At 33.5% G+C, this 20,193-nt stretch overlaps 1 protein-coding gene and 2 non-coding genes across 3 annotated transcripts in view; 1 reads left to right on the forward strand and 2 right to left on the reverse strand.

The window, feature by feature from the left end:
• The window catches only part of LOC113397712 (facilitated trehalose transporter Tret1-like), a 51,284-nt gene extending 35,033 nt beyond the window's left edge, over positions 1-16,251 (reverse strand). Inside the window, exon 1 of the mRNA XM_026636163.2 lies at positions 15,984-16,251. The gene's annotated coding sequence lies outside the window, so the exon portion shown is untranslated. The remainder of the gene's footprint in view (positions 1-15,983) is intronic.
• A 201-nt stretch (positions 16,252-16,452) lies between these two features.
• Trnag-ucc (transfer RNA glycine (anticodon UCC)) lies at positions 16,453-16,524 on the reverse strand. The gene has a single exon. It is a non-coding gene; the product is annotated as a tRNA-Gly (tRNA).
• Positions 16,525-19,299: 2,775 nt separating this feature from the next.
• Trnag-ucc (transfer RNA glycine (anticodon UCC)) lies at positions 19,300-19,371 on the forward strand. Its single transcript has one exon. It is a non-coding gene; the product is annotated as a tRNA-Gly (tRNA).
• The last annotated feature ends 822 nt before the right edge of the window (positions 19,372-20,193 follow it).

The following is a 20,193-nucleotide window of genomic DNA, read 5'->3' on the forward strand; positions in this document are numbered from 1 at the left end:
GTATACAAAATTTGATATTTATATCTTAATTGTATTAATGGTTAACTCAAATTTATTTGCTCATAGTATAGTGCACACTGCTCGTAATTAGCTTTATTAATTTTATCTGAATATATGAGTATACTCAAACTGAAATTCCTTTATTCAACATAGAAGCATTACACTTTCTTATTGATGGTCAAATTAAACACCATCACCGGTTCGGAAAAAGGAACACCCTGACCTGAGAAGAACCGGCGAAAGAAACTCAGCGGGTCTTTTTTTATTGATATATAAAAAAAAAATACATATTTTTCAGATTTTCATCCGATACGTGCAAGTTTTCAAACTGTTGTGCACGAGATGAATTGCACACACAAATATTTGTGGTAAATATATAATTGACCTTAATTCCTGATATATACCGGAAGGGTTCTGGGAAAGACTGGGTCGACCATCTGTTCCCGCCATTATACCCTTACGATTATATAATTGTTAAGTTACATGACTAATCCTGGTTATCTCAGTTTAAATGTAAAATACGTGAATTAGGAAACGGATACGTGTTCGCCTTATTGTACGAACTCGTTTGCAAGGAAAAATGCAAATTATATTCGAGTGCGTGCCGACGTTCATATTTTTACTTTATAAATTTAATTATTGTTAACTTAATTTCTTCTCCTCAAGAGTAGAGGAGGTACTTAAATCAAATTCTTCAATATCAATGCTGCACGCTTATTGATAGTTAAGCACCTGTCACCGAATTACTTCAGAGCTGAGAAAAAGCGGCGTATGAAATTCAACAGGATTTTATCGAAAACTGTTCATATAATCTAATCTACTTCTTCTTTTTAATTTGGCTTTTATTTGTGCCGAGAGGACACAGACAATCTAATCTTAAAATCACGTTAATGTTCAGTCAAATTGACAAGTGTCGTCTTTTTTTTTAATCGCGAGGTCATTGACACTTTGACATAATCAAAAAGTCAATTTCAGCTAATAATGGTTACGTGTACAAAGAACAGTGTTCCATAGTCTCCATTGTAGGCCAGGGTCGCGTGCCGACAGTGTCATTTCAATTTAGGCTGCGGAACACTGGTATGCGCAAAAATGTTTTTAGCCCCTGCAGCGACGTCTCATCACTCGTACGTCGGTATTTTTCATCTGATGTTGTAAACAGGATTGTAATGTTAATGGACAAACTTACGATTAAACTTTAATACATCTTTGAAAAAAAAAAATTTACTTACTACGACAATATCTACGAATGTCTTGTTCACGAGACTGAAACCATATAAGAATAAAAAACATGGTAAATATCCCGTTTTAAATACTGATAGTAATAAAAATAACCATGTTAATTTAATAAATTTATTTACTTTATTTTTGAGCCTATTACCTATTTATAAATATAAGGATAACATAACCTTAATTTTTGTCATGTCATTAACAAGTCATGGTTTACTTAGTGGTAGAGCATTGTATAAAATCGTCTGATAGCCCGATTGTGTTGCGGTTGGTAGAGTGAGTGAGCCAGTGTAATTTCAGGCAGTTGTTTACATACTGTTATAGCAATATTATAAGTGAAACTTCTCGTGTAATAAGAGTAAAGTATCAAAATATTAAGCAAGGCTTTACTCCACACATGTACCGATGCGCCATGTTGTATGCGCCATTTTTATCTGGTTAAATGCCAAAAAAATGTTATGTACCTAATATATACCAACTATACGCAGTGAGCTTCGAAACTTCTACCTAAAAGCCAGATGTCCCAGTAATAAGATCCCAGTATTAATATTATTAGTGAATCTTCACCACAGATTTCGGGTCCAGGTGGGCTGGATTTACACTGGCGCCACTCGGTGCTATTGCCCAATGGTGGGAAATTAGGAAGATTCTTCGTGTCATCGAAAATGGAATATATTAAAAAAAAAAATTAATAAATTTTCTAATATTAATGAATAATTTATATTAAATATTTATTACATAATTGGTTACCCAGTTTGTGGTGCCCATGGGCAGTGGCAAGATTAAACTCGGCACTGGTTACAGAGCCGGTCAGTCTGTGAATTTACCATTTTTTAACCAACTCGTATTAGAACTGTATTGTGGAATCAGCTCCAAATTTTATCTTTAATAGGAGACGAGGAAGCCATTGCCCAGCTGAAGGATACTTACAACATATATATATATATATATATTTTATATACATATATATTCTGGACTATATTAAAAATAAATTGAAATGAAAATTTAATAAATCAATACGCCGCATACTTAAAACGTTGTAAATGAATACTAATCGTATAAATTATCGCTGTACGAAGAAAAGCTTTCAAATGACATTTTGGTTATGAAGCTCTAGTTTTGGAGCACGCAACTACTTGCGTTGTTTTTCGTCTGCGTTCTAATTGACAGCGGAATAGTGTCGTAATAGACCGGGAAATGATGACACAAAATACTAGGTCATTTGTATCAGTATGGCGGTTCTTCAGGGGTCTAATTACGTAAAGGCAAAAAGGATAATGATGGTCATAGCGCTCGCACCGGCGGCCCAATCGCGTGGGCGTTAATCGCACGCGTCGGATAAATAACGAATGTCCAACGATTTGTTCCACAAAAATGCTTGTATTTTCAGATAGTCGAAAAAAAAAGAAGTAGGCGGTAGCGTAATGCCATACTTCTCGGGTGTGACTTACAGCCCGCCATACCGACGCGAATACATTAATTTAAATAAAACAATTCAACCATTTGTACCAGGCTAATTTTTGCATAGCTAATTATCGTCGAGTAGCCATTCACGAAAATCATCATCACAGTATTTGGCAAAATGTGACCGTTATTATTTTTCCCATACTTCTAGTAGGGGGAAAAAGTGCTGCCATACTTGAAATACTTATTTATTTGACACGTTTTAAAAATACGACTGTAAAATACGTAAAATCATTTTTTACATCATGGCATCATTGTATTCTCGTCATTTGGATGCAATTGTACGTAAAAAAAATTATTACAGATTGTAAACATGGGGCGGATGACTGTCGGACTTGAGCTAAAAGGTGAAAAAGAAAAAAAAAAAATTGACGATTGTACCAGTATGGCATTAGACCCCTGAAGAACCGCCATACTGGTACAAATGACCTAGTATTTTGTGTCATCAGCTCCCGGTCTATAACTGTTACGTTTTATAAAATATCAATTGTATATAAGACGAACTGACTTTCACTAACTTAACTGTGCCTATGACACTTATTCAATGTATTAACCGAATATACACTTCTAAGTTAAGTAACTTTATATTATATAAAAATATTAAATATATTTTCACATATAACTATTCTTTAATACACACTTGTTACTTTACAAAGTCATACGTACATATATATTTATTATGTTTGGTTTGTTGAAGACCATTTACAAACCACACTTAGATCTCTACAGTTCAAGAGTTCAATAATGTACTTCGAATAAGAAGTATCTCAATTGTATCTAGACTTATGGTATCTACACATAAGGATGGAAAACTTGAGATTCTTAATTGCTTCCTGTATATCTTGTCTTGGTTCTTATAGTATCGTCGCTATATTATAAGACTGAATATCTCGAAGTTGATTGAAATCCCATATCGCAACAATGAAAGTAATGTTTTTGTTATGTTTAGAACGTATCAGGAGACCACATTTAAGAAGTTCCTTCGTTAACTTCCTTGTGAAATATTTTAAAAAGTGAGTCTTTACGTTCGTGTCGCTCCATCGGATTGGAAGAGTGTAATAAAAATAATTTCTTAGTTTATATTATATATAATTTTATTGCCATTTTACTACGTAGCCATTGCCAAAGGTTGGCAAGTAGATAAATAATAAATAAATAAATAAATATTGGACAACATCACATACATTACTCTGACCCCAATGTAAGTAGCTAAAGCACTTGTGTTATGGAAAATCAGAAGTAACGACGGTACCACAAACACCCAGACCCAAGACTTTTTCTACATCGACTCGGCCGGGAATCGAACCCGAGACCTCGGAGTGGCGTACCCATGAAAACCGGTGTACACACTACTCGACCACGGAGGTCGGAGGAGGTCGGAGATGGTAAGGGATTGTTACTAAGATAGTACCAATGTCACTTATTAGCAGCCAATATGCCAGTCTTCCTATATATTATAAACTAGTTGCCTCTCGCGACTTAAGTAATGGTCGTCAGATGCTGCGCATTAAAAATCCTATGACTTTCTTCGGCGCTCAAACTTGCTTCACATCAAATTTCGTCGAAATCAATTCGTTGATTTGACAGACAGACAGACAGAGTTACTTTCGCATTTATAATATTAGCATAGATTAGGAAAGATAAAAATAAACCTCCATTGGGTTTGAAATCTATGATTTTGTTATAATTTTTTTTATTACATTAGCGGCCTGTAAATTTCCCAGTGCTGGGCTAAGGCCTCCTCTACCTTAACTCCTCGGGAGAAGTTTCGGAGCATATTCCACCACGCTGCTCCAATGCGGGTTGGTGGAATACACATATATATATACATGTGGCAGAATTTCGTTGAAATTAGACACATGCAGGTTTCCTCACGATGTTTTCCTTCACCGTCCAACACGAGATGAATTATAAACACCAATTAAGCACATGGAAATTCAGTGGTGCCTGCCTGGGTTTGAACCCGTAATCATCGGTTAAGATGCACACTCTCTAACCACTGGGCCATCTCGGCTGTATTATCAAATGAGATCTAAATTTATTCATTAGCCGAATATATCCAACAATATCCCAACGTACAGAGAGAGGAATTATGTACCGACAACGCCCTTTTACAAGTATGTATATATACATAGATTTACTTTAAAACTGTAACATAATATAGAAGTATAAAACGTCTAAAAATCTCCGAACCTTACGGACTCTAAACCAATAACAAGTTTCTAAACTATTGGGTTAGATGTGTTTACTTTACTTGAAGTTAGTTCATGGAGTGTGGTCCAAAATATAAACGTCGAGCATCGTACAATTTTATGCAACTTTTATAAGTAATATAAAGTATTTTCTGTTATTTTTTAAATAGAAGGGGAGACAGTACAAAAGCAGTACAGTATTTACACAAATTTTAAGTAGGGAATTGTAGTGCTGATGTTTTAACGCGTGAATATCTGTAGTAATGTGTGCAAAAATGATTATGTATGAATAATGATTCACTTTTAACTTTTTCCCAAAGGGAATCTATTGCAGATTTAGTAATTTTTTATTACAATTGATACATTTTATTCATTTTAGTATCAAATAATGCATAATATTATTTAAAATAACGCTTATCTTCATCAAGTTTGAAACAACCTTGGAATAGTTAGCGACAGCTGATTTTAGAAGCGTAATACAAACGTTATTAAAATTGACATCGAGGTTTTCAAACATATTCGTCTAGAATATATAAGAAATACGCTTTGAAAGTTAACAATTTAAAATACCCATAATTTGTGTTTTTTTTCCTCGTGATATTTCAACTTGTACCACACAACCATCGAACGTGCTTGCTCAAAATTCATGGTCTCACGAATGATTCAGGCATTTTGTAAATTTACTAGTAAAATATTATTTGTCCATTTATGATAACGTTATGCTATAAAAAACATAAACATAAATATATTTGTCATATTCTACAAATGAACAATACATTATATTAGTACTTTTGTGGTAATAATTTATAAGTATTTTCATTATAACGTGGGTATACTACGACACAATTTAAATGTAGCGTCGACGTAAAGATCATTTACGCATAAGAAATAAATTAAGATTGATGATTTTGAAGTCACTTAATTGGGATGTGACCAGTTTTACGAATATTGCCGATGCTACATCTAAGTTGTGTCGTACTATACGTAGACAGCATGTACGATAGAGCTAACGACCAAGTTAAATAATTTAGCCGTCACGTGACGACCGTAAATGAAATTAATGTATATTGAAATAATTGATATTAATAATAATATGTTTATTATAATTATAATAATAGTATACAGCAACAAAGTGGTATGGTATACGCGCAAGAGGAAGCAGAGTGGTGGTCGGACGGGGCGTGACGTCATAAGTGCGCATCGTGCCTTTAGTCGTCACGACATACGATTCGGTTTAACTTATAAGAATTACCAATAGATGTTTCATACCAAAAATATAAGTATACAATAATATACACACCATTAAAACAATATTCAATTTACAGTGAAAAAAAAAATCTCTGTCATAATACCCGTTTTGTAACAGAAAAATCATACAATTCAATTCAATGCTAGGCTCGTACAGGACGTTCCGATTCGTCTGCGGATAACGCTATATCCGACCTATAATTGAATTTAGTCAGATTTATTACATAATATTTACGAGTATCGTATTCGGTTGAAGGACGCGTATTAAATTTTTCTCTCTTAATATATTTTTCTTGTTATTTTATTGGAGTGATATATATCCAGTATATATTTTTACTTGGTGGTGGCGACCCCTTTTTTTTAATAATGGTAAGCGGACCAGCAATATCCGCTGACTTGATGATGATCTGATGGGGAGTTATGATGTTATGTGCCTGTAGATACATTGGCACACTCGTCGTTCAAACCGTAACACAAGAATACTAAGTAGTGCTCTAGAATATCTGACGAGTACCTTGCGAGATGGGCGTGCACAGGGCCCTTCGTGGCAACCAAGTATGTTTATGTATGTTTAAAAAGAATAATAATTACTCTACATATATGACAAAGACCAAAATAAATATATAATAGCCTTGATCCGAAGGGGAGTTATACTTTTACCCCAAATGATGGAAATCAAAGCCCAGTTAATACTCCGAATTATCCTCTTATGAGGGTTAAGTCAACCGGAAATATGTACGCGGAAATGTAATGTGTAATATAACGGACAGATGGTTGGACGAAATGTTATCATTTGACAGTTAGGACGGTAAATACCAAAGATATCAAAGTAATTAATTACATTAGCTTTAACAGCGTGTAAATTTCCCACTACTGAGCTAAGGCCTCCTTTCCCTTTGAGGAGAAGATTTGGAGCATATTCCACCACGCTGCTCCAATGCGGGTTGGTGGAATACACATGTGGCAGAATTTCGTTGAAACTAGACACATGCCGGTTTCCTCACGATGTTTTCCTTCACCGCCGAGCACGAGATGAATTATAAACAAAAATTAAGCACATGAAAGTTCAGTGGTGCTTGCCTGGGTTTGTACACATAAGCAAGCACATAAGATTCGCCATTTATTTTAACATCTTAATAAATATTAAAATCGATACAAAAATAGAGCTGTTATAAGTTAACGAGGGCAGCCGAAACGATTTCGGTTCTGTGTACGTAGTGACTTGATTTTAAATTTTCTTTGGTATGATAGAAGAAAATCTGTTCAATTGTTTGAAGATCGTCAGCTCTCTTCTAGTTGTGAACAACTGCTATTGGTCTGATAGACTGACTGACTGACTAAGATGTTACGTCCCTTGTGCCTGTGATTACACTGGCTCACTCACCCTTCTAACCGGAACACAACAATACAGAGTACTGCTATTTGGCGGTAGAATATCTGATGAGTGGGTGGTACCTACCCAGTCGACGCACAGACCCATACTGTTGCAGTATCTGGAATCAGTAGGATATTTGAGTCCTTAAGTTATTTTTATCATGTTACACGGACGAGTAATTGGGCCGCCTGCTGATGAGTGGTCAACTATTTGAATTTATTGGAATTGTTTTAACAAGTAGGTTATATATATAGCCTATTTTAACCACAAAAGGACGTAAGTCAAATAAGCAACATTTGACATAGTATTGACGCGATATAATTGGTCGAGCTTAAATAATCTATAATATTAATTATGGATTTGCGAATAAATGGCGTTTTGAACGTCGACGAATAAATTATTGGAACTTTGGAAGTTAAACTTAAATGCATATAAGTATTTAAGGTTAATCGATTTGTATTATAAACAAATATATATTAATTAAAAAATTCGAGCTCGGCTTAGGATTTAAACGCCACTGACTAACTCGTAATTTGTTTAAAAAAAAACGAAGCGAATAAAAAGTCAGTTGAGTAAGAAAATTATGTCAGTTTATCATTTCAACATATTCAAATTCCATAATTTCCATAAAGAAAAAAAAATGTAATGCGTCAACGACTCTCGCTCTACACAAAGGAGATATTATTAAATAAGGCGTTACATGAAACCGACGCAGACATTGATTAATGGATTAACGTACAAAAACTCCAACATTATTCTTCAGGTAATTTAATTTGCCCAAGTCTATTAAAAAAAAAATCCTTACAACACTAAAATGCATTATAATTAATTCGTTCTCTTCGAAGAGAAGCTTTGTACAATTGTACCAACTCTATCACGCTGCTTCAATGCCAGTTGGTTTCAGAATTTCAAAACATGCAGGTTTCCTTACAATCTTTTCCTTCACCGCCGACCATGAGATGAATTATAAACACAAGCACATGAATACTTGCCTGGGTTTGAACCCACAATCATCGGTTAAGAAGCACGGATCACCTCTCGGTCATATCGGCTTAAATTCTACCATTACGTATGTAGATATTAAATATTACATTACTCTGATCCCAATGTAAGTAGTTAAAGCATTTGTGTTATGGATAATCAGAAGTAAAGATGGTACCACAAACACCCAGACCCAAGACAACATAGAAAACTAATGAACTTTTTCTACAACGACTCGGCCGGGAATCGAACCCGGGACCTCAGAGTGGCGTACCCATGAAAACCGGTGTACACACTACTCGACCACGGAGGTCGTAGATGACCTTAAAAATTTTGCCGGAGTTGTTAACTAGATACACACAATAGCGAGCTATACAGTAACAATGTCAAAATCATGAATCATTAATTGATACTAAGATTCGAGATCAGATAGCGCTACCGATTAGTAGCGAGTTAGATAATAATCTAGATTGCCTAGATTAGTTTGATCTGCGTCGTATTGCCTCGTTTCAATTATATTATTTAACAAACTATATCCTAGAGTTTATAGTTTAATCCGCATTCTACACTATGCCGAGGATGGTTTCTGGGTAGAATATCTATACTACTTTTTAGAACGAAGTTCTTTTACGGGGCTTAGAGTAGAGTGAACTGGAAGATATCATCACGTATTTATTATAATTTTTTTAATTTAACATTATTTAAACTTTTTGTTATTAATAGAAACCCCGTGTTAATTAAAATGTAATTAACACGGGGTTTCGAATAACAATTTTATTTCTTCTCATTTATTTATTCTCAAAATTTGTTAATTTATTTCATTGTGTCTGTTCTTTAATACATACTATATAGAGAGATTCTTCATCCCAACCTTGTGTCCCACGATACAGTCTTCTTGTAACTTTATTTATCATTGAAATATTTAATAAATAACATAAACAAAAGCAAAAAGCTTTATAGAAGTAAGACCTTACTAGTACTTCTGAATAGTTATATTAAAAGATTATGTTAAATGTAAAACTACCTCGGGTTCGGAATGTTCGGATTTTTTTTTTAATTATATAGTTAGGCAAACAGGCAAATAGGCCACCTAGTAAGTGGTACCCCCCACCTATAGACATTATTGTAAGAAATGTTAAACATCCTACATTTCCTTGGGAGCTAAAATCATATCTCACGTGTGCCTGTAAAGTAATTTAAAATACTGCTCTTTGGCGGTTAAATATCTAAATAGTGTGTTCCCATATTCGCTTGCACAAAGCCTTACAACAAAGTAAATGATTAAATTTAAAATATCCATACTTTCAAAATTTACAATATTTCCTCAGAAAATACTGTAAAATATTTGTAATTGATATAACATATAAATTCTTAATCCAATTAAACAAAACATCGATATTCAATCAAATAACAATATAAATCGAATATATAATCGATACATCGATTTGGAATAATCGTGTCAAATATCGAATTCAATAGATTCAATCAAATATCGTACCGTGTGCAATGACATTTGAGGATTTGTCATTCGGGGTATGGGTTATTGATTAGGAAGTCGTGCGTACTGAAACAATTCCAATATGATATGAGATCTCTATTAGACGTCGGATATTCGATATTTTTTATCTAGGAACGTGTATTCTGTAGCCATTTACGATTGTCTTTGAGCGGAAATTAGAGTTTAGTTTAGTAATTATAGTCTCTTTATATAACGAGAAAAATAAAATAGAGCAATCTTCTGTGTTATATCTATATTAATAATTTCTTGCTGGTCTACGACAGACCCGATCGAAACCTATCCATTATTATAGACCGTTAAAGAACCATAATATTTTAGTCGACACTTAAATATATCCGCAAAGTTCGTATAATAGAGATATTTCGATATTAAATCTATAAAATTCAATGACGTGAATTTAAACGCGTGTTTGAGTGTTCAAAATGTTTGACGTTTACGGGAGCGTTCAGTAAGTGTTTATTCACAATAAATTGTTAATAAATGATATACCGTATTTGTTTAGTTTTATTTCTTTGACCCAGCGTAGTCGGTTTTCATCTATAAGATAATATTTTCTTGTCTGTAAACATTTATTGTAGATACCATAGGATTGGTATCAGACAGAAATTAAAGATTAAATTAGGACTTTTTTTATTTTAAATAAAATAACACTATTTTTAATCTATTTAGTCAAAGAAAAGTTAACTGTCAGGTGGTGACAGTGACCAATAATTGTGGGGCATTGGTGTGACATTTTTTTAAGGTGTTATGTCATACCGATAAGAAGGCTATCAAATAAGGGCACTGCGGACTGATAAGCAATGGTATTGTCAGAATTTGTAGAGCCAGTGAGCAGTGGTTAGATCGCGTGCTTAACCAATGATTGCAAGTTCAAATCCAGGCAAGCCAGACTTTACATGTGAATAATTTGTGTTTATAATTCATCTCGTGCTCGGTGGTAAAGGAAAACATTGTGAGGAAACCTGAATGTATCTAATTTCAATGTTCTGCCACATGTGTATCAAACAACCCGTAATAGAGCAGCATGGGGGAATAAGATCCAAAACCTTCTCATCAAAGGAAGAGGAAGCCTTTGCCCAGCAGTGAGATATTATTAGGCTGTTACTTTATCAGAATTTGTACCCAATCATCATCACGTAACTCGTAAAATCCACGTGTATAGACTGAGTCATCTCGATAATTTAAATCTCAAATTAAACGGTGAACAGCAAATTTCTGGTACAATTAAACAATACAAATCGTATGCTTTGATAAATAAATAACTTACATTATAATGTATTCTGGGAATATCAATCAAACCGCGTTACAATGACGGACTAAAAGCATTCGCGTATATTACAGAAGTAACTAGCTGTGCCTCGTGGTGATGTCTGTCTCATACTATAGAATAATAAGTTTTTTTTTATCATATCGATAGGTGGGCGAGCAAATGGGCCACCTGATGGTAAGCGGTCACCACCGCCCATAGACAATTGCGTTGTAAGAAATATTAATCATTCCTTACATCACCAATGCGCCACCAACCTTAGAAACTAAGATGTTACGTCCCTTGTGCCAGTTACACTGGCTCACTCACCCTTCAAACCGGAACACAACATTACGGAGTACTGCTGTTTGGCGCTAGATTATCTGATGTGTAACAAAGCCCTACCACCAAGTAAATATATTATAATATAATATTATAAACTTAACAATATTAATGGCAAAATAACGCCCCTATAGACGGTACCAATAGAAAAATCCGGTGACATATAGATACATACAGCAAAGTACAGTAAACTAATATATATGTAAAACTATATTATATATTTCAGTAGACTGAACTGATTTTTATGAAATAAACCTTGAAATACTCCTTATAACAAATCAAATTAGTAATATAATCCGCTGTCTAGATTATCCCTGACAAATATACAGACAGACAGGCACATGTACATAAAAAAATGGCTAATTTGAAATCACAGAATCACACTCAATTTATATTTCTACAAGTATTTAAAACTATATTCACGAATGTCTTGTCTAGTGAACAATATAAACAAGGCATTCGTAAATAATGTCGAAATATCGTGATCCACAGAATAAAAATAAAAAACATGATAAATATCCCGTTTTAAATACTAGTAGTAATAAAAATAACCATGTTAATTTAAAATCTTATAATTTATATACGTCCGTATATATACAAAATGTTATTTAATCAAATTAACCTTAATCTAATTATGTCTATAATCTCCATGCAAACCTTTAATGAATCTTTTTTATAATTTCTACGAAAACCTTCATTCAATTTTAAGTTGGACGTTTTCCTTTTTTGATTCTCCAATATAATTTGCTAGTGCCTTAGTTTAAATTGCCTCAGAGGGTTAGTGGTTAGCCTGTTCGGTTGCAGATCATGATTAAACTGAGTCCAAAACGAAAATAAAAGTTTTAGAGGGTCTGTCTAGATGGTTTCAGTATTAGCACGAAGTTTAGGAGCCGGCATGTCATTTCGAATAACTTAAGCCATAAAATCTTAAATGAATTTTAGAACTTCCTATGGACATAATGTTTTTTACACTGCTAATAATGGAGATGAGAATTTTTTAGAACGTTTGTTTCTTTGTCTATTTATTTGTAGAATGCCATACATGAGATATATAAATAACATTAAGATTGGTTTGAGGCGTTATTTATTGTGAAATATATGTCCACAGTTTTTAGATTCAAATTTGGCTTATATTCAATGCCAAGGTCGAATGTTAGTGTTATAGCCGGTTATCCGGCCACACGTTTCGCAGCGAACGATTTTTGGATTGTACGTAATATGTAACCGATAATATTTCCTAAAGCATTCATTCGAATTAAGTAGTTTTAAAGACAATTTTAATATATATTTAATAGCAAAGGTAACTTAAGGATTAATAATTTACTTAGTGGTAAAGCTTTGTGCAAACCCAAAGGTAGATACCACTGGCTCAAATTCTACTATGATATTCTATCGCTAAGCAGCATTACTTAGTGGTTTGTGTTCAGGTTTCAAGTTGAAGTTTGTAAAACCAGTGTAACTCCAGTCACAAGGGACATAACATCTTAGTTCCCTAGGCTGGTGACGCATTGACCATGTAAAGTATAAGCACTCCTCATAGAACCAATGTCTGAGGGTAGAGGAAGTTACTATATATACTAATAAAGTCCTTTCATTTGATATCCAACGCGGTACAATTCAAAACACTTTTGGAAATACAGAACATTACGGCCTCTGGTAAGCGCCATATTCAATTTAGAGTGACATCACAGAACCTATGGTCGGTGGACAACCAAGTCACGTCTAACGAATTCATCATTTGTCGGACTACGGTGAGAGGTTATACAGGAACAATTCAAAAATCAAAATCCGAGCTGCTACTGAAATTGAAAAACCCAACAACTTTTTATCGATCTGGAAGTTGAACCCAAGATCTCGGGTTCCGTGGCCATAGAATAGTCACTAGACTAAGGAGGCAGTCGCATCAAGTCTTACACAGATATATACTGGTTGAAATCATTTACCCAAGATCTATTGTATAACTGATAAGTAATGAACAGTGGATACATTTTTCACCTTACGATCATGTTACGAAATTACCAAGACACATATTTTGACTAAGATTTAGAGTTAGGGCGTGTAGAGTTAGAAGCTTGGCTCTACATGAGATCCGATAACATTTTGTCAGCGCGAGTCATATGGTCTCGTATTGGCAATATTTTAATGTATTTATGCTTAAAGATCACTATAAATATTGCCGACATAAGAGCAACTAAAGATCTGTTCATACGAAGGCGCGCTCCTCCACGTTAAATAATCAGCGTGCACTAAAAAGCACGTGTTTACATGTCTTAGTGTGCGTCAGACGATTAACATAAATTTAACGTGGAGGATATCCTTAGCGTGTGAATAGATATATTCAATATATATTGTAGTAGTACAAGCTTGCTATATTTTTGAAGTGAATCGAAATAACTATGTCCCATATGCGTGTAATTACGTTGGCTTACCCTTTATACTAAGCAATTTGAACCGTAAATCTTGTAAGGTTAAATTAAGCCCACCCATAAGTTTTACAGCTTCATTATCTTATATGGACGTGATCCTGCAAACTGTAATGCCTAGTTGTAACTTGTGGTCGAAATAATTGTTACGTATTCAAATTTTTGCAAATATTTATAGCAGAGTTTCATTTCACTCAATTAGTAATAAAAATAATATATTAATATAATATATTCATTTCTTTTGATTATTTATTTGTATTTAAAACAGATAAGCAAATGGACCAGCTGGTAACTCAAGCTAAACACACCACCATCCTTGGGAAGTAAGACGTGTCCCTTGAGCCTGAAATATACTGGTTCACTTGACCTTTCAAACCGATACACAACAATATTGCTGTTTGGTGGTACAATATGTGATATTCAACCAATTTTCAAAATTTGGACAAAGCCTTACCACCAAATAACAATCTATGTTTATTTATTTAGACACGACAACAGAATAATATATAAAACATTTTTCAATAAAATCATATTGCTAGATTAAGCCGGTAGGTAAGAATATAACGTACAGGATTCATAAAAAAATACACATGTTACTTTATTGAAATGAGAAGGTTGACGGGCGACCTAAGTTAAGTGTTAAGTGGTCACCATCACACATATACATAGGCACTGTCAGAAATATTAACCATTCCTTACATCTCCAATGCACCACCAACCTTGAGAATTAAGTTGCTATGTTCCTTGTGCCTGTAGTTACACTGGTTCACTCACCCTTCAAACTAGAGCACAACACAAAGTATTGATGCTTAGCGGTAAAATATATAGAGCCGATATGGCCCAGTGGTTAGAACCCAGGCAAGCACCACTGAATTTTCATGTGTTTAATTCGTTGTTTATAATTCATCTCGTGCTCGGCGGTGAATGAAAACGTCGTGAGGAAACCTGCATGTGTCTAATTTCAACGAAATTCTGCCACATGTGTATCCACTAAATCGCATTGGAGCAGCGTGGTGGAATATGCTCACACCTTCTCCTCAAAGGCAGAGGAGGCCTTAGCCCAGCAGTGGGAAATTTAGTAGGATCGATGATGAGCGATAACTTATCAACTAAAGTGAGTTACTGCAGTTAATTATACTATTTTTATTATAGATTTAATAACAGTTTATATTTTTATTAAGACAATTTTTTCTTGTATATATTTGTAACTTATTCAATATAATACTATTTGATTAATAAGGCGTATAACCCGGTAAAAGATTGTATAGGTGATAAAAAAGTGTGGAGTTTGTCTTCGTTGATTTCCATGCGATGATAAGTAATAATTTACTTGTTGTGTTTAATAATCTATGTAACTGATTATCACAAACGAGTAAATACTGAGTTTCTTCATCTTCTCGGTAGAATCTACATTTCGAACCGTCGTAGCTTTAAATTTTATTTAACCATACAAAATTACGATTCAAAGATGCTCGCAAGTGCCTACTTCGATAAAGTATGTTTTAATTTCATTTAATCTGAGTAAATAATTATTTAAATAGATTAAGATGTTATACGCAGTCAATTAAAGAAACATTTTTGACGTAACTATGTATGTAAAAATTCATACAGTGCTCATGACTTAATTCAGTTCGTTTTAACTAAATGCTTAAGAGGAAGTTTTGATTCTATTATAGATTATTAACGATCAAAGTCGATTAAAAAAAACAAACATTTATAATCAATTTCTATTGACAGACGATTTAAACTTATAATAAATGATACTCTATAAATATATTTTTTTAAATAATTGTATAATTATATTGTATAAGAAAATCTACTCTAATCAGGAATGAGTATAGGTTGAAAACATTTCTACTTTAAAACGAAGAAAAATCTACGGAGCTAGTTGAAATCAAATGGAAAATAAAGTAAGGCATGCCTGATAACCAAACCTATGACACAAAACAATCGATAAGAAACTTACTCGCTCCAAACTGCTCATAGTCTGCAAGGCAACGATAAATTGACGAATTTTACACGAAAAATGTCATCCCCAACATTATTTCGCGCTACGGACAAAGCGAAAATCGAAGAGCCACGAAAAAGTATTTAATTGATGATAATATTTATTTATGGTTTATTTGATTTTTTTTTATTTTATTGTCGGTTGAATGTAGATTTTTTTTTGGAAAATTTTGTTATTTTTTTTTTCGAAATGGCCTGAACGCCGTTAGCGACCGTCTGGCGGCGCTGCGCCGCGGCGACTGAGCTACCCACCCTTCAGAGGGAGGTTATTCTATACTTATGTGTTTACATCTTAAATGGGGGTGGCATAGAGTAGCTGGCACCGTAAATAAAACCAATGCATATGTTTAATATATATATATTTATCCATTCCTCTAAACGAATGATTGTATTATGACAAAATTAAATTAAATACAAATAAAAAAGTGTGCGTTGGCCGGGAATCGAACCCGGATCAACTGCTTGGAAGGCAACTATGCTGACCATTACACCACCAACGCATGTTGATTCAAGTGAAAAATTATCGAATTGATTTAGATTATATAAATATTATAAAAATAATTATTAATTAATAAGCAAGATATACATTTATAATTAATAGTAATGTTAAAATTGTAACATAGTAGATATGTTAAATATATGTATAATACATATCACTTTAGATAAGAAATGAGATTATCTGGAAAAGATTCAGATACCGATATGTCTTGCAAGTTTGCGTACTGAAATGGCAGTAGGCTGGTCACAAATGTTCAACTACCAATGGACATCAGAGCAAACGAGTCCTAGAGTGGAGTTTTGTGTGGAGTGAAGAGAGAGAGTACCCCCAGCCAGGTGGCACAAGAAGCTGAAGAAGTTGATAGGACCCATCTGGATGCGGAAATCAGAGCTAGAAGATTTGCCGTATTCATCTTTGTCCAAAGATAATCCATAAGTTACTTACAATTGAATACTGCTTATTTTTTATGATATACATAGGTTTATAGGTTTAGGAATAGGTATAGGAAGGGTAAATGAGCCACCTGATGGTAAGTGGTAACCACTGCCCATAGATAGTGACGCAATAAGAAATATTTACCATTTAAAATACCATAAATATATTACCATTTAAAATACCATAATATATAAATTTCTTACAGCGCCCATGGGCCACCGGCCTTGGGAGCTAAGATGTTATGTCCCTTGTGCCCGTAATTGCATTGACTCAAACCGGAATATACCAGTGGTTGAATATCTGATGACCTATCCACCAAGTAAGACCATCACCCAATAAATTTTATTTGGCAATGGTAAAGTATTCAAAGGGGCGAATAAAAAAATAACTGGCGCCTGATCCGTGCCGAAAAACTAACATTGCAGTGATTTTAGGGGGCAATAATCCCACATAAGCCGGTTATCCCCAACCCAGGAGCCCGAGTATCTTAAGATTTTTCCAGAATGAAACAAAAAAGCTCGCTGTAACCTTCGCGTTTTAACTATACAAATATTTTAATAGCAATTTTAAGCCTTGTAAATATTTATGTTATATATTTTATTTACTAAAATAACATTAAAACTTTTTCGCGTCAGCCTCTATTAACTCTATACTCTGTGCACAATACAAGTACAGTATAAAGCAGATACCCAACGGATGTTATTATTACTCTGTATTTGTGATTGTTATGAATATTCTAAATTGGCAATACAATTGCGTCGAATTCAATAGATACAATTATCTAATTAAATACCATTTATCAAGTTATTCTTGACGATAAGGCTTTGGGCAAACCCGTTGGGAATAAATATATTTATAAATTATATTACCGTTAAATAGCAATAATTGCTTTTATCCGGTTTGAAGGATGGGTGAGTCAATGTTTTCATATACCATCTCAGTTACTTTTATTCGTCGTTAATGAGTTATAAATGAAGAGATAAGCATGTTGACCGTGGATGATGCTGATCACCACCGGGTTAACTTTTTCCCTCTTATATATTAAACTATTTCTCGCCCTCTACTTTGCTCGGTCTTTAGGAATCGGTCGTCTCAGGTGTAAGATATAAAAGTAACTTAAGTCTTTCCTTGGGGTTCAGGTTTGATTCATACCAAGTTCCATAAAATCCGATTCTTTGGTTTTGACCGTGACCAACAGACAAACAAAGTACTTTTGAATTTGTAATATTAGTATAGACAAATTAAAAAAAAAAAAGAAACTAATAATGTATGAAACTACTAATTAGAAGATGTTATACTTCCGTAACAATTGAGGATGAAAAATGGGGAGTATTTTTCATCCGCAATCGTTAGGGAAGTTTATCGTCGACAATTAAATCCAAGGGGAGTTGAATTAATCTTAATTGTTTCCTGCGGAACCATTAGCTACTTTTTATGTATGCTATGTTATTTGCATTTGATAAGACGTCCTGTTTTATTATTGAATTGTTTGAATATAGAATACATCCGTGTTTTGTTTCGTTTTAGCCTTAACTGTGAAATCCTGGCTTGCATTTGAGGCTTAAAAGTGATTAATTTAAATATCTATAAGAGACATACTTAAATATTTTTGATATAAGTGCTTGATTTAAGAAGACGTTTAGAAAAAAACTTTTGAATCATAATTTGATAAGTTTTATAGATATGTGGTTACGACCTGTTCTGAATGTGAAATTTGTCGAAAAACTAACCACCTGAATAAAATGTAAAGGGTTGTTACTTATCAAAATATTGGTTTGTAATATTGCATTGTTCTTTTAATATCCAGATTAATAAAATAACAGGTACGTAAGATGCTTTATAATAATACAATCACAAAAAAACTGTTTAAGCATAAATAATCGATTTACTAAGCGTAAATTCAAAATTAAGAACTTTTTTTAAATTATATGTAGAATCATAATTATTTATATTTCATAGTAATTTTGAAATTGGTATATAAACATTTTATTGTACTTTACTGACTTACTCTGTAACTAAAATGGTGGAAGAGAGTAGTTTCTTTGCGAAACGGTGTTAGCTTTACATTGAATTCGACACTGCAATGTGATTCAAAAGTGCTTTTATGAGCCTGCTTGTATAAACATTTTGATTTTGTTTTAAGAGGTCCTATTCCACAACATAACTGATGCGTATATAAAATTTCATCCCATATCCTTTGAGTATAATAAATTATAAAAATAATATGCCATCCAAAGCCAAAGATAAGATCGATTTATAAGATTTATTTAATATATTTAAATAAAAGTTACATTTATTATAGATTCAAAATTGAAGTGAAAATTCGATCTACTCGTATAGAGCGTTGGTGGTGTAATGGTCAGCATAGTTGCCTTCCAAGCAGTTGATCCGGGTTCGATTCCCGGCCTACGCACTTATCTTTTTATTTGATATGTTAACTTAAAATAAGTTTTCTCACTTGAAAATAATAATTATAATTAAAAAAATGATTTTATTGATATGTTTCTACATTATTTTGAAATCCATCAAGCTTATTATTATCATTTGAAAATTCCTATGAATAAATGCATATATTTTTTATTTAATAGAGCCTCAGACCACCTTCCACCAACCCGCATTGGATAAGCGTGGTGGAATATGCTCCAAACCTTCTCCTCAAAGAGAGAAGAGGCCTTAGACCAGCAGTGGGAAATTTACAGGTAATAATGTTAATGAGCCTCAGACCATCATCTTTAAATATATAAATCTTCTATACGACTTGAGTTACATGCACATGCATGTACTGAATTCATCGTTTTTTTTGGTGTATTGGATTTGGGTCTCTGGGTGGTTTAGATTGACCCACTAGGTGGCGCTGCAATTGATCTACTTCTTTCACTCGTACGATGTCGGGACAGGAGATATAATATCACAATTTTATGCTTAAATTAATAAAAAATAAAATAAAAGTAATAAAAAGCCTTTTAATTAATAATGTATTCATTTATTTGTAAAAAAAAACATCGGCATATTCACAAAAACAATGTAATCAATAATACATATTATTTGATAACTACTAAAAGGAATATTTTTCAAACAGTTTCATTACATGTGTATCCACCTATCCGCACTTGATGAGCGTGATGGAATAATCTCCAAGCCTTGTCCTTATTTGGAAAATCGCTCTCATTTACAGGTAGATCTTGACATACCACTTGACATATCATGACCGCCTAGATGTCCGAAAATCCATAAC

This window comes from Vanessa tameamea, chromosome 23 (assembly GCF_037043105.1).
Source record: "Vanessa tameamea isolate UH-Manoa-2023 chromosome 23, ilVanTame1 primary haplotype, whole genome shotgun sequence".
Taxonomy (NCBI): domain Eukaryota; kingdom Metazoa; phylum Arthropoda; class Insecta; order Lepidoptera; family Nymphalidae; genus Vanessa; species Vanessa tameamea.